Source organism: Mirounga angustirostris, unplaced genomic scaffold (genome assembly GCF_029215605.1).
Source record: "Mirounga angustirostris isolate CCGP_5_RB_7025 unplaced genomic scaffold, mMirAng1.0.hap1 SCAF_10, whole genome shotgun sequence".
Classification (NCBI taxonomy): Eukaryota; Metazoa; Chordata; class Mammalia; order Carnivora; family Phocidae; genus Mirounga; species Mirounga angustirostris.
In genome coordinates this window covers 31,473,313-31,496,878 of record NW_026991718.1, presented here as the reverse complement: position 1 = coordinate 31,496,878, position 23,566 = coordinate 31,473,313, and the positions used below count along the sequence as shown (strand labels likewise).

The following is a 23,566-nucleotide window of genomic DNA, read 5'->3' as shown; positions in this document are numbered from 1 at the left end:
CATGTATTGATTATTTTAAAAGTAGAAAATACAATTAAATAAAAAGAAGAAAAATAATATTCTGCCATCCAGAGATAGCAAGGGTTATTATTATATATATGCTATTAGATATATCCTTAAATTTAGTTAATATTGGATTCCCTGCTTAAATCTTCATCGAAGCCACCTGAATTTTAGCATTTAATTTCTTTGCTTTAATGTCACATATCACTTGTTGGTATGCTTGAAGTATATGGCCTGGTGGTAACGAGTACAGATCTAAAGTTTTGCTACTTTGATTGTAGTCCTGGCTTGACCACATTGCTTCAGCTTTCTGGTTCTCTGTTTCCTGATCTCTAAAATGGAAGTAATAATAGTAGCTGCCTCTTAAGGTTATTGTAGGGATTCAATGAGCTAATATATTTAAAGGACTTAAAATAGTGCCTGGAACAAAGTACTATATAGTACCTGCTGTAGTAAGTAGTTGCACTACTAATGTATTACAGTTTTCAAAATGTGACCAGCCTTGTTTGATCTATACCCACGACCCTCCTTCTACCACTCATAATTTTGAATCAGATCCCAAATACCGTATAGTGTCAGCCCTTAATCTTCCAGCATGTATGCATAAAGGATAAGAAATCAAAGTATAACCACAAACAGGAATTCTTACGTAAAATGGTACATCTACTTTGGAAAAACAGTTTGGCATTGTCTTAAAAAGTTAAACATTAATTTACCATAACGACCCAGCAGTTCCATCTTGTGCATCTGCATACACAGCTGTCACACACGTTTGTAGTAGCATTATTCATAATAGTCTGAAGTTGGAAACAACTGCCTATCAGCTGGTAAATGAAAAGACAAAATATGTTCATACAATGGAATGTTATTCAGCAATGGAAAGAAACAAAATGCTGATGGATGCAGGGACATAAATAAACCTACAAACGCACTATGTGAAAGGAGCCAGACACAAGAGACTACATATTGTATGATTCTGTTTATGTGAAATGTTCAGAAGAGGCAAATCTGTAGAGTCAGGAAGTGGATTAGTGGACTGGTGTGTGGGGGGGTGTGGTGATTAGCAATTAATGGACATGAGGGATCTTACTGGGGTAATATTCTATAACTGGTTGATAGTCATGGTTGCACAACTTGGTAAATTACTAAAAAAAAACCTGTTGAATTGTACACTCGGTCTGGATGAATTACATGATTTTCAAATATGGCTTAGCAAAGTGATAAAAATATATAAGCACATGCCATTGCTATATCTCAACAGTATTAATGTAGCTTCCAACAACAAATAAGTTCCATATGCTGCAGTTAGTTGATGTGTCTCAAATTTCTTTTATGTTTGTAGGTTCCTTCTCTTTATCTTCTCTCTCTCTCTTTTTTTAAATCTGTTCTTTTTCCTTGAAGTTTTTTGTTGAAGAAACTTGGTTATTTGTTGTGTAGAATTATTCCATCAGTTTGGATTTTGCTAATTGCCTCCCTGTGGTATTATTTAATATGTTCTTCTCTGAATTGGTAGTTAGCCTCAGAAGATTGATAAGATTTAGATTTGATTTGGATGTGGTGGAGGGAGACTGCTTCATGATTTTTCTAAATTAGAATTCTGATGGCCAGTCTACAACTTTTTGAAAAAACCAAATCTGAAATACATAAGTGTAATGTAATGAAGAATTTGCATCCAAATTTTGTTCCTTTTTTTTTTTGTAACAATCGATATCTAATTTGAACCTGAAGCTAAACGAAAACTTATTCAGACATGAGGACAAAATTCTTTGTTTAAATGTGAATTTAGTCCACATGTCACTAGGACTTCCAATCTTACTCATGTGGTTTTATTTTATTTTATTTTTTTAAGATTTTATTTTAAGTAATCTCTACATCCAATGTGGGGCTCAAACTCATGACCCCAAGATCAAGAGTTGCATGCTCCACTGACTGAGCCATCCAGGTACCCCCATGTGGCTTTAATTTATATTTGGTTGTCTCAGTCATCCTTTAATTAACCAACAGACTATAACTTTTTTTAAGTTTCTATTTGAATTCCAGTTAACGTACAGTGTAATATTAGTTTATAACATTTTTAAACTTAAATTGCAAAGATTATGTTTGATCATTATAATAAAAGTAAGAAAAATACAATTAAAAAGAGGAAACTAAACATCATCATTCTACCAGCTATATGAACACTGTCAACTTTTGGGGTGATTTTCTCCAGATTTTCTTGTATGCTTATATACAGACATCCATATGTACATACACATATGGGGACACACATGATTATGTAGACCACAAAGGGCTGGTTGGAGTTCAGAGATTGGCAAAGATATACTACTGAGAGCAGCTTAATTTGCTTGCCTACCACTGAACCAGGGAACAAGCATTGCAAAGGATAAATAAGAATGCATGTGAATGGGCACAGCTCCCCAGGGTGTCCCCAAGTCCTCCCAGAAGTGGTCCACACTGGTGGTCGGTGCAGTGAGTGACTTATCAGCCACAAAACCTACTTTTTGTGTAAAATAAAAACACTTAGGAGTTCAGTTGCTAGAATTCTTACACTTTGTGGAACAAGGTAATGTTCTAGCCTTTTGTAGGCTACCCACCCTAGTTCATGGAGAAAAGCTCCATTTGCCTTAGGGCTGTGTAACAGTGGAGCAAATTCAAATCCAGGTTTAAGTTTTTTCTAGAGCCTATGCTGTTATGTGTATTGCCTTACAGATGCTTCATGGAATGCTTAGAATAACTCCTGGTTCTCCAGCAATGCTCTTTGAAAGTTTGCCTCTCTAGAACCCATGTTCATTTATTTTTAATTTTTAATTAAATTTTAAGTTCTTACATTTTTTAAGGTAATTGTAGACTTCAGAAAAAAGTTGAAAGAATAGTACAAAGAATTTCAGTATTTTACCCCAGATTTCTCAGTACTCGATTTATTATTTTTTACCTTATTCTTTGCTACACTAAAAGAAACCATCTTCCCCTGAATACTTTAGTGTGTGTTTAACAATGAAATGTTTGACAATGGTCAAAGTCAGGAAATTGATGCTGGTACGATGCTATTGTTTAACCCTTATTCAGATTTTGTCAGTTGCCCCAATAATATCCTTTTTTTTTTTTTTTAATTTTTTTAAGTTTTTTTTTTTTTTTTAATTTATCTGTCAGAGAGAGAAACAAAGCACAAGCAGGGGGAGCGGCAGGCAGAGGGAAGAGCAGGCTCCCCACTGAGCAAGGAGCCCGACCCTGAGATCATGACCTGAGCCAAAGGCAGATGCTTAACTGACTGAGCCACCTAGGCGTCCCACCCCAGTAATATCTTTTATAAAGGCAAAAGAAAATCCAAGATCATGTGCTGCATTCAGTTGCCGGTCTCTTGAGTTTCCTTTAATCTAAGAGAGTTCTTGAGCCTTTGTTTTGGATTCTAGGTGTAGTTATTGCTGCTGAAGCATCCTTATTACGAGGCTGCCTTATGGAATAGACATCCTGTGTATATACACACATAAATACACATTTACCCATACCTCCACTGCCCCTCTACCCATCTGACTGTCTAAGACCAATACTAGTCTAACACCACAGGGTTCATTCTCTCCTTTTCATATTTGTAACTCTCTTCTCCAATAGGGAGGAGCTTAGTTTCCATTAGCCACAGTATATTGAATATTTCTTTGCTTTGTCCTTGAACACAAAAGTAATTTCAGAATTGTTAGTCCATGCCTCTGTGAGAAATCAAATACTAGCTAGAGATCATTGTTTAGAGTTCTGTTTATCTTTAGAACATACACTGTTCTAATGTCTGGTTCCCCACCTTCCTTACCCTCTCAGAAGTGTTTATGTGATTCATTTAATATCTCTATGGTGTATTAGTTTCCTAGGACAACCATAACAAAATACCACAAATTAGGTGGCTTAAAGCAATAGAAATTTATTCTTTCATAGTCTGGGAGATGGAAAGTTGGAAATCAAGGTGTCAGTAGAGTTGGTTCTTTCTGAGAGCTTGAGGGAGAATATGTTCCATGCTTCTCCAGCTTCTGGTGATGGCCTGCAATGCTTGGCATTCCTTGGCATGTAGTAAGCTCCAGTCTCAGCCTTCATCATCACACAGTGTGCTTCCTGTGTCCAAATTTCCCCCTTATATAAGGACACCAGTCATAGAGATCACCCTAAAAGCCTCATCTTGACTTGATTACTGCAAAGACCCTATTTCCAAGTAAGGTCACATTCACAAGTACTAGAGGTTAAGACTTCATCATATCTTTTTGGGGGACACAGTTCAACCCATGGCATATAGCCAGTTCATTTGTTTCTGTTTGTATTCATTTGGGGGATGCCTCCCTCATCTTTGATTTTATTTCTTTTCTTTTAGAGTGTTTTTAAAGTATGTGAAACTTTGACATGATTCTAAAAGGCAGAACTATACAAAACAGTATATTTAGGGAAGTATTCTACTTCTATCCTTTTTACCCTATTCTAACCACTGTCTTTGGTCTCAGGTTTTCCTTTCCATGTTTTTCTGTTGTGTTGTTTTGTTGTTATTGTTTTTTACCCAAATGAGATACGTGAATATTTTCTTACTTTCTTTTTTTCTTTCACAAAAGGTAGCATACTATAGATACCTCTTTGAATTTTGTTCTTTTCACTTAACAGCATGTCTGGGAAATCACTCCACACTAGTTGCTAGAGATCTTTCTCATTCTCCATAGTACTCCCATCATATATATGTACCATAGTTAATTCAGTCACTGTCCTCTATGTGTGAGCATTTGGGTTGATTCCAGTATGTTGCATTTACAAATAACACTGCTTGTAAAATTTATGTCCTCCATACTGATAAATGCTGCAAGGAGGCACCTCAGAAATATGCTAAAATTAAAGAAGTCAGACTTAATAGGTCTCATGTTGTATGATTCCATTTATATGAAATATACAGACTAAGTAAAACCATAGAGACAGCAGATTTGTGGTTGCTGGGGAAGAGGGAGGGAATAGGAAGTAACTGCTTGAGGGTATAAGGTCTCCTTCAGGGATGATAAAAAATGTTCTAGAATTAGATAGAGGTGATGGGGGCACAGCATCATGAATGTACTAAATGCCACTGAGTTGTACACTTTGTTATATGGATTTCACCTCAAAAATCTGTATTATCCATATAATTAAAATAGCCACTTATTTTTTCTCATGGATGTTGGTGCTTTGATGTTTCAGCCCATGGAATGGGCAGTGCATCTTCAAATGCTTCCTACAAAGAAGAAACCCTGAGTTTTATCATTTTAATGACTGTATGTAAAGTATACTTTGTCTACGCGCACATTCTTTTGGTTGCTTCATCAGACTTTCAGGTAATTTTCTTTACCTCTTCTCTCATTTTGCAGAGCTTTTGCGTTATGTTTTGTTTTTCTCTAACACTGGAGAAAGTTGAAGTCAAATGATGCTGGAGCTTAAAGTATCTGTGTAGGGAAATGGGGGTGTCGTCAGGGATGGGAGTGGGTCATAAAGGGTGGAAGCTAGAAAGATATTAAGGACAGATTGTGTACCACAACACCTTCTGTGCTATGCCAAAACGTCTGGAGCTGTGAGTCATAGAAGGTTATTAGGGAGAAGACTAATACTTATCCTATGTTTTAAAGATAACTGGCAATAATATGGCAAATGTACTGAAATGTAAGTTAATACTGGAAATAGGGAGGCCAGTTAAGAGTTATATGGAGAAGGGTGTTAGGGTTGAGGTTAACTGCTATACAAAGAAACTCCAAAATAAAGTGACCTAAGTAAGATAGATATAGATATTTCTCTCTCATGTAACAGTTGTGAGGTGAGCCCAGGTTGCTATTCCATGAGCTCATTCAGGGATGTGTGTTCCTTCCATTTTATGCCATCACCTGATAGTGCACACATTCATCTGCTGTTCTGAAGCTAAATCATTGGTGTGTCTGTCTTTAGCTGGTAGGAAGAGAGACAGAGTTATTTTAAGGCAAGCAACTTTTCTTTTAACAAGTGAAGTTGGAAGTCACCCACCAGTTCTCATTTTCCTATGCTGGGAACTTGCTTACATGGTCACACAAATTCATGAGAGGGTGGGACATGTGGTCTCTAGCCTGGCAGCTCTATGTCTAAGAAGGAAAGAATGGCTATTGGAGGCAAAAATAGCAGTCTACCCCAAGAGGCAATTTGAGTGTTATTATGAGGATTTGCACCAAGATAGTTATAGTGGGGCAGGAATTGAGAGTTATTTAGGAGGTAGGACGAAGAGAGAGAGAATATATTTCTATTCATGTGAGACATGTTGATTATGAAGTGTTTAGAGATTGTGCAGATATGTACAGTTGTCAATTTGATCTAGCGGTCTGGAGCTCAGGAGAGAGCTGACCTGGCTCCAAGACCTGGCAGGAGGCATGGATTTGGAAATCATTGTTCAGATAGTAGTTGTAGGTGGAGAGTTTTCAAAAAGAAAGAAGGGGTTGCTAGTATTAAATGCTGCTTCAGAACTGATAGGAGGCCTTGGATTTGGGCCTAAGAATGACGTGGACCTTTGCAAGAGTAATTTCAGCAGAGTCCTGGGGTGAAAAATAGATTGTAGTAGGTTGAGGAATGGGTGGAAGTCATGGAAAGGAAACCAAGCTGAGACTACTCTTTGAAGAACTTTGGCTGTGAAAAGCAATAGGGAGACAGTTTAACAGGGGAGAAGGTTAAGGGAAAGTTTTTACCTTGAAGTAAGTTTGAGCATGTGTGTAGGCTGAAAGCAAAGGAGTGGTGGTAGAGATAAAGGTATCAAAGAGAATATAAATGATGAAGCAAGGTTCTGAGAGGACCTGGAAGAGATAGGATCAGACGGTACCTTTTGCAAAGGAAGAGAGTACCTCTTTTGGGATCACATCTTTGTAAAGGGCCAGGAGTGGGCACAAATACAAAATAGCTTTAAGGTTGAGGAGAGGGTAGTGAAAGATCTCCTAATGGGGCCTCCATTTTCTCAGATGGAGGAACCTTCGTCCTTAGCTGAGAGTGAAGTAGAGGCAGATAGGTAGGATATCTGAAGAATAATGGAAATGACTTTTTATTGTTGTTTTAGGGTCCACTGTAGGAAACAGAAGAAGAAACTGACTAGTTACAGTGACGGGGCTGTTCCAACATTTGGAAACAACCTACATGTCTGTTGATGATGAATGGACAAAGAAGATGTAGTCTATACATACACAATGGAATGTTATTCTGCCACCAGAAGGAAGGAAATGCTGCCATTGCAGCAATATGGATGGACCTTGATGGCATTATACTAAGTGAAATAAGTTAGACAGAAAAACATAAATACTGCATGGTATCAATTACATGTAGAATTTTTTTTTTTTTTTTAAGATTTTTTTATTTATTTGACAGAGAGAGACACAGTGAGAGAGGGAACACAAGCAGGGGGAGTGGGAGAGGGAGAAGCATGCGGAACAGGGAGCCCGATGCGGGGCTCAATCCCAGGACCCCGGGGTCACTACCTGAGCCGAAGGCAGACGCCCAACGACTGAGCCACCCAGGCGCCCTACATGTGGAATCTTAAAAAACAAAAAAAAGGTCAAACTCATAGAAACACAGAGTGGAAGAGTGGTTGCCTGGGGATGGGGGTGGGGAAATAGGGAGAGGTTGATAAAAGGGTATAATAAAAAGGAAACAAAATTAGCTCACAATGTAAATTCTATATATTATGAAAAACAGTAGAAAACAATACTTGGACTTAACAACAAAGCCCCAGAATATATGGAACAAAACTCACAATTGGAGGGAGAAATAGACAATTAAACAATAAAAATTGGAAACTTTTTTTTTTAATTGGAAACTTTAAAGCCCACTTTTATTTATTTATTTTTTAAAAGATTTTATTTATTCATTTGACAGAGAGAGACACAGCGAGAGGGAACACAAGCAGGGGGAGTGGGAGAGGGAGAAGCAGGCCTCCTGCCAAGCAGGGAGCCTGATGCAGGGCTTGATCCCAGGACCCCGGGATCATGACCTGAGCCGAAGGCAGACGCTTAACAACTGAGCCACCCAGGTGCCCTTAAAGCCCACTTTTAGTAATTAATAGCACAACTAGGCAGAAGATTCACAAGGAAATAGAAATACTGTAAAGCAATTAGACCTGATAGACATCTATAAAACACTCCACCCAATAGTACAGAACACATATTCTTCTCAAGCATACACACAGTATTCTCCAGAATAAACTGTATGCTAGGTCATAAAACATGTCTCAATAAATTTAAAAGAATTAAAATCATACAAAGTACATTCTTCAAGAGTAGTATTAAGGTTAGAAATTAGTGACACAAGGAAATTTGGGAAATTCACAAATATTTGGAAACTAAGCAACACTTTCTTAGTTAACTAATGACTCAGAAGAAATGACTCAGGGAAATTAGAAAGTACTTCAAGAGGAATAAAAATGAAAATACAGTATATAAAAACTTATGGTATGTAGCCAAAGCAGTGTTTAGAGGGGAATTTATAGCTGTCAGTACCTATATCAAAAAAGAGAGTTTCAAATTAATAAGCTAATTTCTACCTTAAGAAATGTAAACAAAAAAAAATTAAAAAGCAAATTAAACCAAAGGGAAACAAAAGGAAAGAAATGATAAAGATTAGATTGGAGATAAATAAAATATAGAATGATGGAGAAAATCAGTGTAACTGTAAAATTGGTTCTTTAAAAAGACCTACTACTCTTGAAGAATGTACTCTTTAGTTAGTCCAACCAAGAAAAAAGGAGAGAAGACTAAAATTACTAAAATCAGGAATGAAAGAGGGACATTACTGCTGATCTTATAGAAATATAAAGGATTATGAAAATACTATGAACACCTGAATGCCAACAAGTCAGATACATAGGTGAAATGGATAAATTCTTAAAAAGACACATCATCAAAACTGATTCAAGGAGAAATAGAAATTTTGAATAGACCCATAACAAATTGAAATTAAATTAGTAATCAGAAAACTTTTCACAGAGAAAAACCCAGGAACAGATGGCTTCACTGGTGAATTCTACCAAATGTTAAAATAAGAATATCAGTCCTTCTCAACTCCCTTCCACCCCTAAAAAGGGAAGGAACACTTGCCTACTCATTTGATGAGGTCAGTATTGCTCTGATATGAAACCAAACAAAGATTTCACAAGAAAACTATAGACTTCAACAAAATCATAGCAGACCACATCTAGCAATGTATAGAAAAGATTGTATACCATGACCAAATGGGATTTATCCCAGGAATGCAAAATTGGTTTAACATCTGAAAATCAATTACTGTAATACACCATATTAATAAAATAAGAAAAATCATCTCAACAATGCAGAAAAGGCAATTGACAAAGTCCAAAACCCTTTCATGATTAAAAAAAAAAGAAACAGACTAGAAATAGGAACTTCCTTGACCTGATAAAGTGCATGTATAAAACACCCACACTTAATGATGAAAGACAAAGATGCCTTTCCTCCAATATCAGGGACAAGACAAGGAAATACATTTTCACCATATCTGTTCATCATTGTAGATCTTCCTAGGAGAGTTAGGCAAGAAAAAGAAAAGGCATCGAGATTGGAAAGGAAAATGTAAAATTATCCCTATTTGCAGGTGGTATGATCTTGTATCTAGAAAATCCTAAGGAATCCACTAAAATGTTATTTAAACTGATAATAGATTCAGTAAGGTTGCATGATACAAGATCAATATTCAAAAATAATTTTATTTCTATACACAGGCAATGACATTCTGAACATGAAATTGTAAATCTAATTACAGTAGCATCAAATTAAGATTACATGCTTAAAAACTAAGATTAAAATACTTAGATATAAATTTAACAAAAGAAACACAAGACTTGCTCATTGAAAACTATAAAACACTGGTGAAGGAAGATCTAAATGGAAATACATTCCATAGTTACAGATAGAAACTATAGATAGTTATAGATAGACTGTTAAGATGTCAGTACTTCTAAAATTGATACACAGATTCAACACAATTTCTATCAAAATCCCAACTCGTTTTTTGGCAGAAATTGACAAACTGACTCTAAAATTCATACGGAAATGCAAGGGACCCAGAATTGCTGAAGTTGTCTTAAAAAAAGAACAAAGTTGAAGGGCTTACTTACACTGTTCCATTTTAGAAGTTATTACAAAGCTGCAGTAATCAAGACAGTGTGGTCTCAGTTGGCATAAGGATGGACCTATAGATCAGTGGAATAGAATTGAGCATTCAGAATTTATTTTTTTTAAAGATTTATGTATTTGAGAGAGCAAGAATGAGAGAGAGAGGGAGTACATGAGAGGGGGGAGGGTCAGAGGGAGAAGCGGGCTCCTCGCTGAGCAGGGAGCCTGATGTGGGACTCGATCCTGGGACTCCCGGATCATGACCTGAGCCTAAGGCAGTCGCTTAACCAGCTGAGCCACCCAGGCGCCCCTGAGCATTCAGAATTTAATCCTTGCATTTATAGTCATGATTTGTGAGAATGTCTCCAAGACAAGTCAATGGGAAAAAAGAATTTTTTTTTTTTAAATAAGTGATGCTGAGAATGAAGTTGGACTCCTGCCTCACACCATACACAGAGATTAATGCAAAATGGATCAGACATCTAAGTGTAAAAGCTAAAACTATAAAACTTTTAAATGAAAACATAGGAATAAATTTTTGCAACCTTGGGTTAGAAAAACTAAATAAGTTAGATTATATCAAAATTAAGAACTTTTGTCCTAGAAAATGACTGGTAATTAACAAAGTGAAAAGATAATGTACAGAATGAGAGCAAATGTTCATAAATTATATTTCTGATAAGGGACTATATCTAGAATATATAAAGAACTCTTCCAGCTCAATTTAAAAAAGAGACAAACCCCCCCCCCAAAAAGAGGCAACCCAATTGAAAAACGGGCAGAGGATTTGAATAGACACTTCCTCAAAAAGGAATGCAGATGGCCAGTAGGTACATGCTCAAAAGATGCTCAGCAGCATTAGTTATTAGGAAAATACAAAACATTGAGACATCGCTTCATACCCATGAGGATGACTGTAATTAAAAAAAGACAGTAACAAGTGTTGGTAGGATCATGGAGTGATTGAAACCCTCACACATTGCTGGTGGTAATGTAAAATGGTGTAACCACTTTGGAAAATAGTTTGGTAACTCCCCAAAATTGTTAGTGAGTTACATATGACTTAGCTTTTCCACTTCTAGGTATGTACACAAGATAAATGAAAATCTGTATTTACACAGAAACCTGTACGTGAATATTCAGAGCAACATTATTCATAATGGCCAAAGAGTAGAAAAAACCTAAACATCCATCAACTGTGAATGGATAAGTAAAATGTATATCCACAGTGGAATATTATTTACCAAAAAAAGGGAATGAAGTATTGATACATGTATATAGTATGGATGAATGTTGAAAACTTTATGCAAAATAAAAGAAATTAGTCACAAAGGACCACAAATGGTATAATTCCATTTATATGAAATGTCCATTGGGCAAATTTACATAGACAGAAAGTAGATTAGTGCTTTCTTAGGGTTGAGGGAGGAATAATGGGAATGGGGAGTGACTGCTAATGAGATTTGAAAGGTTTCTAAGATTGATTGTGGTGACGGTTGCACAATACTGTAAGTGTATTAAAAACCATTGAATTGTACACTTCATTTGGGTGAATTATGTCTCATTAAAGCTGTTATGAAAAACTTCATTGCAATATTAATACTAGAAAGTAATGTTTATTGCTATATTAATACTTAAATTTAGAAGCAGCTAAAAATAGAGACTTGGACTCATCGATTACAGGTATGTAACTAATTATACTAGTAGGACTGCTGGGACAGCTAATTTTTTCACTTAGCAGAAAGATGGAGAAAGGTGGTAACTAGGAAAGGGTTGAAGTAAATGCAGGAGTAGGAAAAGGTTATGATGTTTGGAATTGAGAAAGAAGTCTCCTTACGGAGTTGCTGATGATAAAATATCTTGAAAAGGGCATGGTATGAGTTGGGAGCAAAAATAAAGAAGAGTGGGGAAGAAATGTAGTTAACAGTGCTGTCCTTTGGAAAGCTCCGGAGGTTAAGGTAGCCTAAACTCCATAACCAACAACCTGGAGGGAAGCAGGAGGAAGGGGGACCAAGCAGGGAGACTCAGGATGGATACCAGGAGGAAGGGTTGGTGTTGGGCAGGTACCCACGGTACAGGATGTTCTTGTTTAGTTTTTATGGTCAGAACTTGTGAAGTTGTGAAATTTTGGTTAGCCTTTGTGTTTTGTTTTATTTTTAACATGTGGTTGTACTTGTCCTTTTTCAAAACCATCAGCTCTAAGTTGATGACCAGTTTATCTCATTTTGCATGGGATTTTTTTCCACTTTTAGTACTGAAAGTGCCATGTCCCAGGAGTCTTTCAGTCCTGGGCAAACAGAAGGTTGGTCACACTAGTTGTAAGATCTGCTGCTGATTTCTAATAGCTCTTTTGCTGTGTGTGCATGTGTAGATGACGAGGGAGAAATACACATTAAATGTATATATCAGTGGTAAAATTCAATTTGGAAAAAAAATGAATTATACAACCAAGAATTAGAGAAACACCACAAAATATTTGTTGCCTCTTCTGTTGTTGAGACCTTTATAGTTAGGCACTAGAGTTATCAGCAACAAGATGTGCTCCTTGTCCTAAAGGAGCTTACTGTCTAATAACAACAGTTCATTGAGAAGACGACATCTTTTCCTCAGCAACAAGGGTGTGTTTTTAGTAGAAAAAAATTGAAAGAACTGTTGGTAAGAATGTGGTGGTCCTGAAGTCTTCACAAGACTATAATTTCTGTGAGGGCAAACTTCATTTTCTTTACCACAAGATTCCCAGTGCTTGATAAATTGCCTGACACCTTGTAAACACTCAGTAAATATTTATTGGATAAATCAAAATAATGAGGAGTATATTGACTCTACAGAAGATATGTTAGAAATTTCTTAGAGATGCATCGGTTTAAACCAGGACTCTTTTGTTTGTTTTTGCTAATAAATAGCTAATGTTTATTCAGACTTTGTGCTAGGCTCTGTACGAAGTGCTTTGTTTGTTGACTCATTTGATCATATTAGTGTCCTGTTTTTTATAGATAAGGAAACAGAAGCACTGAAAGTTTAAATAGCTTGCCCTAATAGTGTAGATCTTGGATTTGAACCCTGGCCATGGAGCTCCAGAGCCTGCTCTTTCCCTGCTCTTAGGAGCTGACAGTGGTATGGAAACTGTGCTGTTAAGTTCAGTTGCATGTTTACTTAACCTAGAGCTAGTAAATGAAAAACTTTGTGGTGGAGCCACCATGTAACAAGCTAAGTGATTTCTATGCACATTAAATGAGTAAATTAACTTCACTGGGGTAAGATATAAATGTTTCTTCAAAACCTGTATATCTGCGGGCGCCTGAGTGGCTCAGTTGGTTAAGCGACTGCCTTCGGCTCAGGTCATGATCCTGGAGTCCCGGGATCGAGTCCCGCATCAGGCTCCCTGCTCAGCGGGGAGCCTGCTTCTCCCTCTGACCCTCCCCCCTCTCATGTGCTCTCTCATTCTCTCTCTCTCAAATAAATAAATAAAATCTTTAAAAAAAAAAACAAAACCTGTATATCTGCCTAAAATGGACATCTTCTGTGGAGAAATTAATGCATAACAAACAAACCAAAAGATAAACCGGCAAATAAACCCCTCTTTCTAAAGAACATCAAGTAAAGAGTTTAATTAGCAAGTTGTTCTTCACACTCAAATAAAATGGAGACGGGAACCTCAGGTAACTAATGGAGAAAGTAAAAATTTGTCTGCTGGAGTAACAAACACAGATAAAGCCTTAATATTTCTCCCAAGAATGGTGCAGTTGGAAAGTGTTGTAATAAACCCTGTCTTTGAGTGACTGTGGCTTGCTAATATCCTGAGAAACTATTCTGAAAATCATAGACCAGCAGAAACATGGCTATGTGTAATTATATCAAGAGCAAAACATCCCACTCTTGTCTGGAGAATCTTAAGTCATTTTGATACAGAGAAGCAATCTTGATTTACAGCTGAGATGCACAGCTTCAGGTAAGGGGTTTCTGGATACAGCACCAGCATATATCTTAACTTGGTAGTTGCTAAGGAGAGGACGTTGGGTTCACTTTGCAGTCCAGTCCTGGAGTAGACCCCTTTACATACAGCTCTGCTTTGCTCCAAGCCTGTCACAGCACTACTACATGTAAATTTCACCAAACTCCATTCCTCCCCAAATTTTACAATAACTGTTATCTTTTCCTTTGTTTTGTGAGATGGCTCAGTATTCCTCTGGTGTGCATTCTTCTTCTTTGCAGTGCATCAGTAAATCTGAATATCAGACTACAGGTTTGTTCCTGTGGTCCTTAAGCTGGTTGGGCTCGTGCACTGCCAACTCTTGGAGACTTATTTTAAAAGAAAACTAAAAATGAATCAGGATGAGGGCTCATGGCAGAGCTTGCTATCCAGTTCTTAGAAAGTGTTACAACTACCTGCATTGTGTTGTGGGTCTCTTGGGTGTCTTTTTCTTCTTTGTGTGTTTTAAAGTCAATTTTAGAGCCATAAGGAACTTTTTAGGTCTTCTTTCTCATTGGTTGTCAGATGTTTCACAACTTTGAAAACTTTTGTTATAGAAGAGATGTGGTGACAGGGAAGTATTATTTGAACGGTCTCTTAAGCCTGACTCTCACATTTCCTGCTTTGAAAAAGGAGGCACCGCATTTATAATTTGCCCAAACTTACACATCTTATTTGTGGATCTGACTCCTCCGATTCTTGGCCCATTCTTTAGTTTTTCACACTAAAAAATAAGATTTAATTACAGTTACTTCTAATTACTCATTTGTGGTATTGCTTGCGGCACTAGTTTTTAAAGTAGAATGTAAATGCAGATAACACTGATTAATTAGGTAGCAGCTCTTCTAAATGGGGAAACTCATTCCTTTTCCAACACAATGAAAAGTAGAGAGATTGATGAGCAGGGAAATTCATAGTAAGAAGAACAGGGTATTCTGTTTTGTTTCCACGAGAGCAACATTTAGTGAATTGTAGAGCAAAAATTTTTTTTTTTTTTTAAAGATTTTATTTATTTATTTGACAGAGAGAGACACAGTGAGAGCAGGAACACAAGCAGGGGGAGTGGGAGAGGGAGAAGCAGGCTTCTCGCGGAGCAGGGAGCCCGATGCGGGGCTCGATCCCAGGACCCTGGGATCATGACCCGAGCTGAAGGCAGACGCCCAACGACTGAGCCACCCGGGCGCCCTGTAGAGCAAAATTTTGAAACAGCACCGGGAAGACCCTCGCTCCACTGGTTCTTCATGGCTCTCTGAAGTTGCGTCTTACAAATTTTCCTTTCTGTCTCCTTTTGACATGAGTTTTTTCTTTCCCGAGAGGTAGGAGAGGTGCTTCCTCCCCTTTATTTTCATCATAGAGTGGAAGACACCAGGGGAATGATTGATCTGGCTCCTTTTCCCTCCTCCCTGGAGCGCTGTGGTAGGTCCCTTACCGCCAGTTGTTTACTCCGTGCCTGGCTGTGTTTATGGCCATCATGAAGAGAATCATTATTACATCATTTATGATAATTACTTCTCAAAGATTAATCATGGATTGCTTAGCCACTCTTGAATATATTCTGGCACGTTGTGGGCTTGAGGCTGACTATACTGGACAGCTTAGGTATTTACACATTGAAGGTAATGCCCCCCCCCCCCCAAAAGACGTTTTATTTACTATATCTGCCATTTCCTCCTCATTTCCAATCCTGTGTGTCTGTTCAGTGGGTTTAACTGCATGGATCTTTATTTAGCATTCAGTTTAGTTAGAATAGAAGATACAAAGACAGGGTTCCTGTCTTCAAGGAGCTTGTTACCCAATGTGAAAATTAACTAGAGTGTTTATGTAGCATCCAAACTACAGGGAGTCACTCGTTGAGCCAAGAGTATGTGTATATGAATTCTGGGGCAGTAAGGAATGGGGGTAGCTGTGACTAGAAAAACTTAATCCATTCCCAGGTCAATAAATATCAGGCTTTGACTGTTTACTCTCTGATATGCTGTAGATAGGAGTATCTAGGCAAGATGCTCTATGAGAGGACACTAAGAGGACTGAGTAGCTCATATATCCTGATTCATTTGGTGGGTTCCATAGAGTTTGTGAGGTTCATTTCACTTGGTATAATTAGGAAAGGAACAGTTCAGCTGAGCCTCCAAGGCTGGCTAGGATTTTGCTAGCTATAGGAGAATGGAGGGTATTTCATATGAGGATAGTGTGAAAGCAAAGGTGGTGTTGGCCAAGTACTAGACCTGTTTGGGAAATAAGACTAGAGTGATATGCTCTGTCTGGGTATAGTGGGAAATAAGATGTGAAAAGCGGATTGATGATAGTTTATGGAGAACTGTAAGTAGTAGCCCAAAGATTTAGACTTTACCCTGTGGACTGGGGATTTTTTTTTTTTTTTTTACAGGTTAGTAGCACAGTCAGTGTACAAATTGAGAAGAGAGACCCTGGGGGTAAGAAGACTTACTACGCTTACAGCATCCACAGTTGAGTGGCATGGAAGGCAGGGCTGACTGCATGAGATTTTAGGGGGGAAGAATAGGACTGAAACATGACTGGTAGGTTGCTAGGGGAAAGGGAGAGGAACAGTGTACATCTAAATTGAGGTTATGGGGAGAATAGTTTTGCTCTACTGTTTTGATTTTAGGGACTGATATTTTCTTTTATTCAGCTGTGGTTTATGCCTAAATAGCCTCAGGGCCAGGAGCCACTAGAAAATTGTATTTTTAAATCAAGCCTGTGAGAGAAAACCAGACCGTCAGAGAGCTTGAAGCATCTCGAAGTTTTAGAACTATCCCTAACAATAGGATTGAGTTTCTTGTTGGTAAGCATGATAAAGGTAGAGAAATTATTGCCCATTATATTCTTTAGTTTTAGTTTAAAAACTATACCATGATTTATGTTTCCTTTTTCTGTTCTTACTCCAGAATGTTTTTCGAGCCTACTACAGACCTACTTTACATAAAGAAACTCTAGGCATGCTGGTATAATTTTTAATAAAGTAGGAGGGATATAATCCAGAGGACTGGTACTGAGAATTCACTTCTGAGTTATGGGTACCTGCTTTATTTTGAATCTTCCATCAGAGCTACATTGATAAACCAGGCTCTCAAAAGAAGAGCTGGATCCAGGTAAGAGAAAAAGAGACCTAGCAGGTTAGTCAGGAAATTTCAGGTTAAACCACTCTAACCTCACTGCCTGGAGACCGTCTGTTCACATTGGGGAATGTTTTCTCAAATATTTTTTTTAAAATGAAAAGGGGGTAGAATTTGGTTCTTTGGGTGTGAAAAAAAAATCTTACTCTTTTTATGTATTTGGCACAGATAAACACACACACACGCACACACACAGGATCTGTGGCATTAAAATTTTATTGGGAGAGGCCATTAGGAAAACAAGATTGAAAAACACTGTTAGGATTGGTTTGGTTTGGTTTGGTTTTTTTAAAGAGTGGAAATCTTGTTTTCTTGAAACCAAAAACTAAACCTAATCATCTGTTGGAAACTCTTGGTATGTGGATCAGGATATTTTGATATTTTACCATTTAGTTTCAGCAAGGAAATTTCTTTTTGATCCTATTGAACCCAAGGTCAAAGTTGATTTGTAACAATTTATGCAAATCTGAGTGACTTATCTTAAGCATTGATAATCATGAACACTTAGGAAAAGATGGCCAAACAAATAGACTGTAAGGTATTTTCATCAGATGATATAAAGAGTCATTTTCTTATGTGCAATCCTTAAGAATACTAATACTGCTATCATAGTTAATTTTTTCACTTATATTGGAATATTGAGAAGTCCATAGGATTATTAAATACTTCCTTTATATTTCTGCGTGGTACTAATTGTGATTTGAGTATTCCTCCCAAAACTAAACATTGGTTACTAGTTCTGTGGTTTTACAAAAAACTATTTTATAATTTTATTTTGTAATTACTTAAAGTCAGTTTCTTATCTTTTTAAAATCAGCCATTGGATTTCATGGTCCTCTGGTAGTTTAAGATAGTAATTGGATTTTGGTACTTCTTGGTACTCTGGTAGTTTGAGACAGTGCTTGACAGCTTGTTTAAGAAAATAACAGCTCTGGGAAGTGAGCCACGAACTACTGAAATACTGTTAATTCCATTTATTGTTTCTATAATATGAAATGCAGTTTTATAAATTATGTATTTTTAAAGGTAGCAGATATCAAAGGTAAATTAAAATTAGCTATGAAATACTTTTACATATAGCATAGATGGACATTCCTACTTCTCTGTGCTTAAAATAGAATGGAAGCAGGAAGGTTTGTGAATGAAGTACCCATAAGATGGGCATGGGAAATCTTACTTGTTTCCCATAGTCTGAGTTTAAATTTTTCTCTCTGGCCATAGGACACTGTGTGTGCACATGTGTGCATACATGTGTGTGGTAAAAAACATTTACCCTTAACAAGTTTTTAAGTTTATAGTACAGTATTGTTAACTATAAACACAATGTTGTACGGCAGATCTTTAGAACTTTTTCATCTAGCATGATTAAAACTCTATACCTATTGAGCAATAGCTCCTCATTTCTCTCCCAGCTCCTGGAAACCACCATTCTACTTTTTGTTTCTGTGGTTGTTGACTACTTTCGAGACCTCACATAAGTGGAATCTTGCCGTAATCATCCTGTGACTGCTTATTTCACTTAGCATAACATCCTCAAGGGGCACCCATGTTTTTGCACATGACATGATTTTCTTCTCTTTAATGGTTGAACAATATTCCACTGTATATATCACCACACTTTCTTTATCTGTTTGTTCATCAGTGGACTTTTAGGTTGTTTCTACCTCTTGACTATTGTGAATAATGCTGAAGTGAACACGGGAGTGCACATACCTCTTTGAGATCCTATTTCAGTTCCTTTGGGCAAATATCCAGAAGTTGTATTGCTGGATCGTATGGTAGCTCTACTTTTTTTTTGTTTTTTTGAAGAACCTCTACTCCATTTTCCGTAGCAGCTGTTTCATTTTACATTCCTAGCAACAGTTTCCAAGTACTCAAATACCTCTACACTCTCACCAACATTTTTTTTCTTTTCTTTTCTCCCCTCCCTCCCGCCCTCTACCTACCTACCTTCCTTCCTTCCTTCCTTCCTTCCTTCCTTCCTTCCTTCCTTCCTTCCTTCCTTCCTTCCTTTCGCTATCCTAACAAGTGTTAGTTGATACCGCATTTCGGTTTTGGTTTGCATTTACCCTGATGATTAGTGATGTTGAACATTTTTCATGTGTATGTGGGCTATTTGTATGTATTCTTTGGAGAAATGTCTATTCAAGTCCTTTGCCCATTTTTTTAATCAGGGTGTTTTGTTTTGAGATGTTTTGCTTTTGAGAAGTAGGCATTCCTTATATATTATGGATATTAACATCAGATACATGGTTTACAAATATTTTCTCCCATTCTGTAGGTTGCCTTTTCACTCTGTTGATTGTTTTCCTGGTTGTGCCAGCAGCTTTTTAGTTTGATGTAGTCCCACTTGTCTATTTTTGCCTTTGTTGCTTGTTCTTTTTGTGTCATATCCAAGAAATCATTGCCAAGACCAATGTAATGAAGTTTTCCCCCAGTGTTTTCTTTTAGAAGTTTTACAGTTTCAGGTTTTGAGTTTAAGTCTTTAATCCATTTTGAGTTGATTTTTGTGTATGGTGTAAGATAAGGGTCCAGTTTCATTTTTCAGCATGTGGATATCCAGTTTTTCCAGCACCATTTTTTGGAAAGACTGTTCTATCCCTATTCTGTAGTCTTGGTGCCCTTGTTCAAAATCAGTTGACCATATATGTGTGGGTTTGTTTCTGGGCTCTCTGTTCTGTTCCATTGGTCTGTATGTTGTGTTTATGCCAGTACCATTCTGTTGTAAGTACTGTAACTTTGTAGTATGTTTTGAAATCAAGAAATGTGACGTCTCCAGCTTGGTTCTTTTTTCTCAAGATTGTTTTGGATATTCAGGATCCTTTGTGGTTTCACATGACTTTTAGGGTCGTTTTTTCTATTTCTGCAAAAAATGCTACTGGGATTTCTATAAGGATTGCACTGAATCTATAGATTACCTTTGGTAGTAAGGACACTTTAACAATATAAAGCCTTCCAGTCTATGAATATGGGTATTTTTCTATTTATGTCTTCTTTAATTTCTTTCTGCAATATTTGGTAGTTGTTAGTGTACAAGTCTTTCACTTCCTTGATTAAGTTTATTTCTAAGTATTTTATTCTTTTTGATGAGATTATAATTGAGATTTTCCATAATTTTCTTTTTGGACTATTCATTGCTCAGGTATGTAAACACAACTAATTTTTGTATGTTGTTTTTATATCCCACAACTTTGCTGAATTCATTTTTTAGTGCTTACAGTTGTCTTATGGAATCTTTAGGGTTGTTTTTTTTTTTAATTTACAAGATTATGTCAACTGCAAACATAATTTTACTTATTCCTTTCCACTTTGGATGCTTTTTATTTCTTTTCCTTATCTCTGTGGCAGAGGGCATTTAGAGTGATCCAGGGTAGATAAAGAATCAAAATAGGTGAGAATTCTTCTGGGTATATCAATTCTTAAATGAGCGCTACTTATTTTAAAGTAATGCCAATTACAAAATGGTTCTCCCATGTTTATTTTTTCTGATGAATATAATTTTAATTTTTTAATGTTCAGAAAAAGATTCAGTTGGTATTTTGATTGGTATTACATTAATTCAGGCATTAATTCATGAGATAGTTGCAATCTTTACCATAGTAAATTCTTCTATTCAAAAGTGAATTGTCGGGGCGCCAAGGTGACTCAGTCGGTTAAGCGTCCGACTCTTGATTTCAGCTCAGATCATGATCTCAAGGTCATGAGATTGAGCCCTGCACTTGAGATTCTCTCCCTCTCCCCACCCCCTTCACGTGCACATACGGTCTCTCTCTTTAAAAAAAAAAAGTAAAGTGTCTTTCCATTTTTTTATCTTTATCTCCCAAAATACTTTATGGCCTACAAATTTTAAAGCTTATCCTTAGATATATAATTTAATTTGCTATATTCTAATTTGTTAAGGATTTTTAAAAAATTGTTTCTGGTTGTTTTTTCAGTTGATTTTGGTTTGCTTGCTTTCCAGGAACATAATCATATATACTACAAATAATGAGAATTTTGTATTTTTACTATTTATCCACCTTATTTTTTTCCTCTTGTGGATTTCAGCTGCTTAGAATTTATAGAATAATTAATTGACTCATTAATATTCAATGTCCCTATCATGTGTTAGGAGACACAGTGAATAAGTAGACATACAGTATATTAGATATGGTAAATGCTATAGAGAAAAACAGAGCAGTAAGGGTGTTTGTGGGGTTGTGATTGTGGGTTGCTATTTTACATAGGGATATTAGAGAAGGTCTCACCTTGAAGGCGACAGTTGAGTAGAGCCCTGAAAGAAGTGAGGAAGCAAGCCATCTGGCAGGAAAAGAGTGCTTTAGGTAGTCTGAATAGAAAGTGTAAAGGCTGAGAGACAGGAGCTTGTTTATGGTATTCAAGGAAAAGCAAAGAGGACTGTGTGGCTGAAGTAGAGTGAAGAGGGAGAATAGTAGGAGAAATAATGTAGAATTACAAATAACAAGTCCTACTAGGTGGTAATAACAGCAGATAATAGTAATGAACATATGTGAAGCCTTGTTCTAAGTATTTAAGTATTCTTTCATCTAATCCTTACAAATAACCTTAAGAGGGGGAGGCACTATTATCTCCTTTTTATGAGGAACCTGAATTCAGAAAAAGAATATGAATGAATTTGCCCAAGATCATACAACTAGAAATTTTTGAAATCAGGTTTCATAGATCAATATTTTGATTCCAAAGTACATATCCTTTATCATGACACTGTGCTAGATATGGTGAATTGCTAGATATGGTGAGTCCAGTAGCCAAGTATAGATTTGATGTTCTAGAAATAAGGGAATTACTTAAGGTTTGACTTTAAGCTATTATAGTTAATATATACAAATTTTATGCCCCCCTCCCCCCCAAGTTTCTTAAAGTCAAGGAAAGTCTTGTTCATTTCTGGAACTCTACCTCCAGTCTCTAGCACATTCTTTTTATATCACATTCTTTTTATATCACATTTGCCTCTCAGTGTATTGTGGTTGTTGAATATATTCTCAGGAGAGACTGAGAGACTATACAAAGAGTAACTTTTCACCTTTATCCAAGTTAAAGCATTAAATATTTTCACAAATAACATATATACACAAACATACACTCTTCACTCTTCACAGAGTTATAAGCTGGAAGGTATAACAAGTTGAGAAAACTTGCTTTTAAAATCTTAAGAAATGATAATTAAAAGCATTTTTAATTCTGACTTGCTCTGTTGTTAGTTGCTGTGCTAAATTACTGTTGATAATGCAAAGAATTATTTCATTATAATGACATTTGTCAAACCATGTCAGCTTATTAGGGTTATGAAGATGTTAAACATTTAGAAGAGAGACATAAAGATGACAAAAGGAAAATAAGAAAGCAAAGAAACAAAATAGGAAATAGGAAACAAAGTAAGAAACAAAGGGAATTTGAGGATGACTTGTAAATTTGTGTTTACTTCACAGGGGACAGAAAGGAAATAGGATACACAGTTTACAAATAGACTAAGACTTGGTTCCCTGAAACTGGTCTGTTGGTTCACCACTCAACACAGATAATCCTTAAATTTTCCTGGTGTGGTTTTCAAATAACCTCTACTTTTTTAGTGTGAAGAGAGACATGTCATCTGCCTTCATACAATGACTTGGAATTAGATGCATAAGCTTTTATGCAGAGCATAACTTGTATAATTATTTTATTAAATTTTTAGTTACAATTTTATAAAAAAGTAAGTGGATAGTTTATTAATTCAAAATGCTTATGTTAATGTAAGAAGAGTAGGCTTTATAAATGTCCCCAATTTACACCAGTGAAAATAATTAGGCATACCAAAATGGCAGTCAGTTACATACACATTCGACTTATGTATTATTTTGTTGAAGGAAAAGTCAAGAATTTTGTGAAATGTTGGAAATACAGTGATTGTCAGTTTGTATCTAAAAGGCAAGGAGGTATTAGGGATTCTGTGTTTTATCATAGTTTTCAGGGAAAGACCCACCTCCATGACATTCAAGTCTCCTCTTTTGTTCTCACACATAGGACTAAATATAGCTGTTTAAAAAAATAAAAAATAAATAAAAAAATAAATATAGCTTTTTACAGGAAAGCATTATATACAAAATAGAGAGAAATGCCTATAATCTGGTTCTCTTCTCTTTCTATTAAATAGAGCGACTAATACCTTGTTTGTTAATCCACGAAAACACTAGTGAAGCACCTATTACAATTTGGACAGCCTTTTTTACAAATGGATAGTAATTATTATATCAGCATAGGATAATGTTTACTGTAATAACTAAACTAGAACATGTGAGTGGCTTAACATAATCAAGTTTTATTTCAAGTTTATGTAATAGTGCAGT

At 36.4% G+C, this 23,566-nt stretch overlaps 1 protein-coding gene across 4 annotated transcripts in view; it reads left to right on the top strand.

The window, feature by feature from the left end:
• The window catches only part of MAP4K3 (mitogen-activated protein kinase kinase kinase kinase 3), a 189,063-nt gene that overhangs the window by 68,631 nt on the left and 96,866 nt on the right, over nt 1-23,566 (top strand). The window contains exon 2 of one of the 4 annotated variants that reach the window (XM_045884474.3): nt 16,995-17,198. The exons of the other annotated variants lie outside the window; for them this stretch is intronic. The gene's annotated coding sequence lies outside the window, so the exon portion shown is untranslated. The remainder of the gene's footprint in view (nt 1-16,994; nt 17,199-23,566) is intronic. 4 annotated transcript variants of the gene reach the window in all.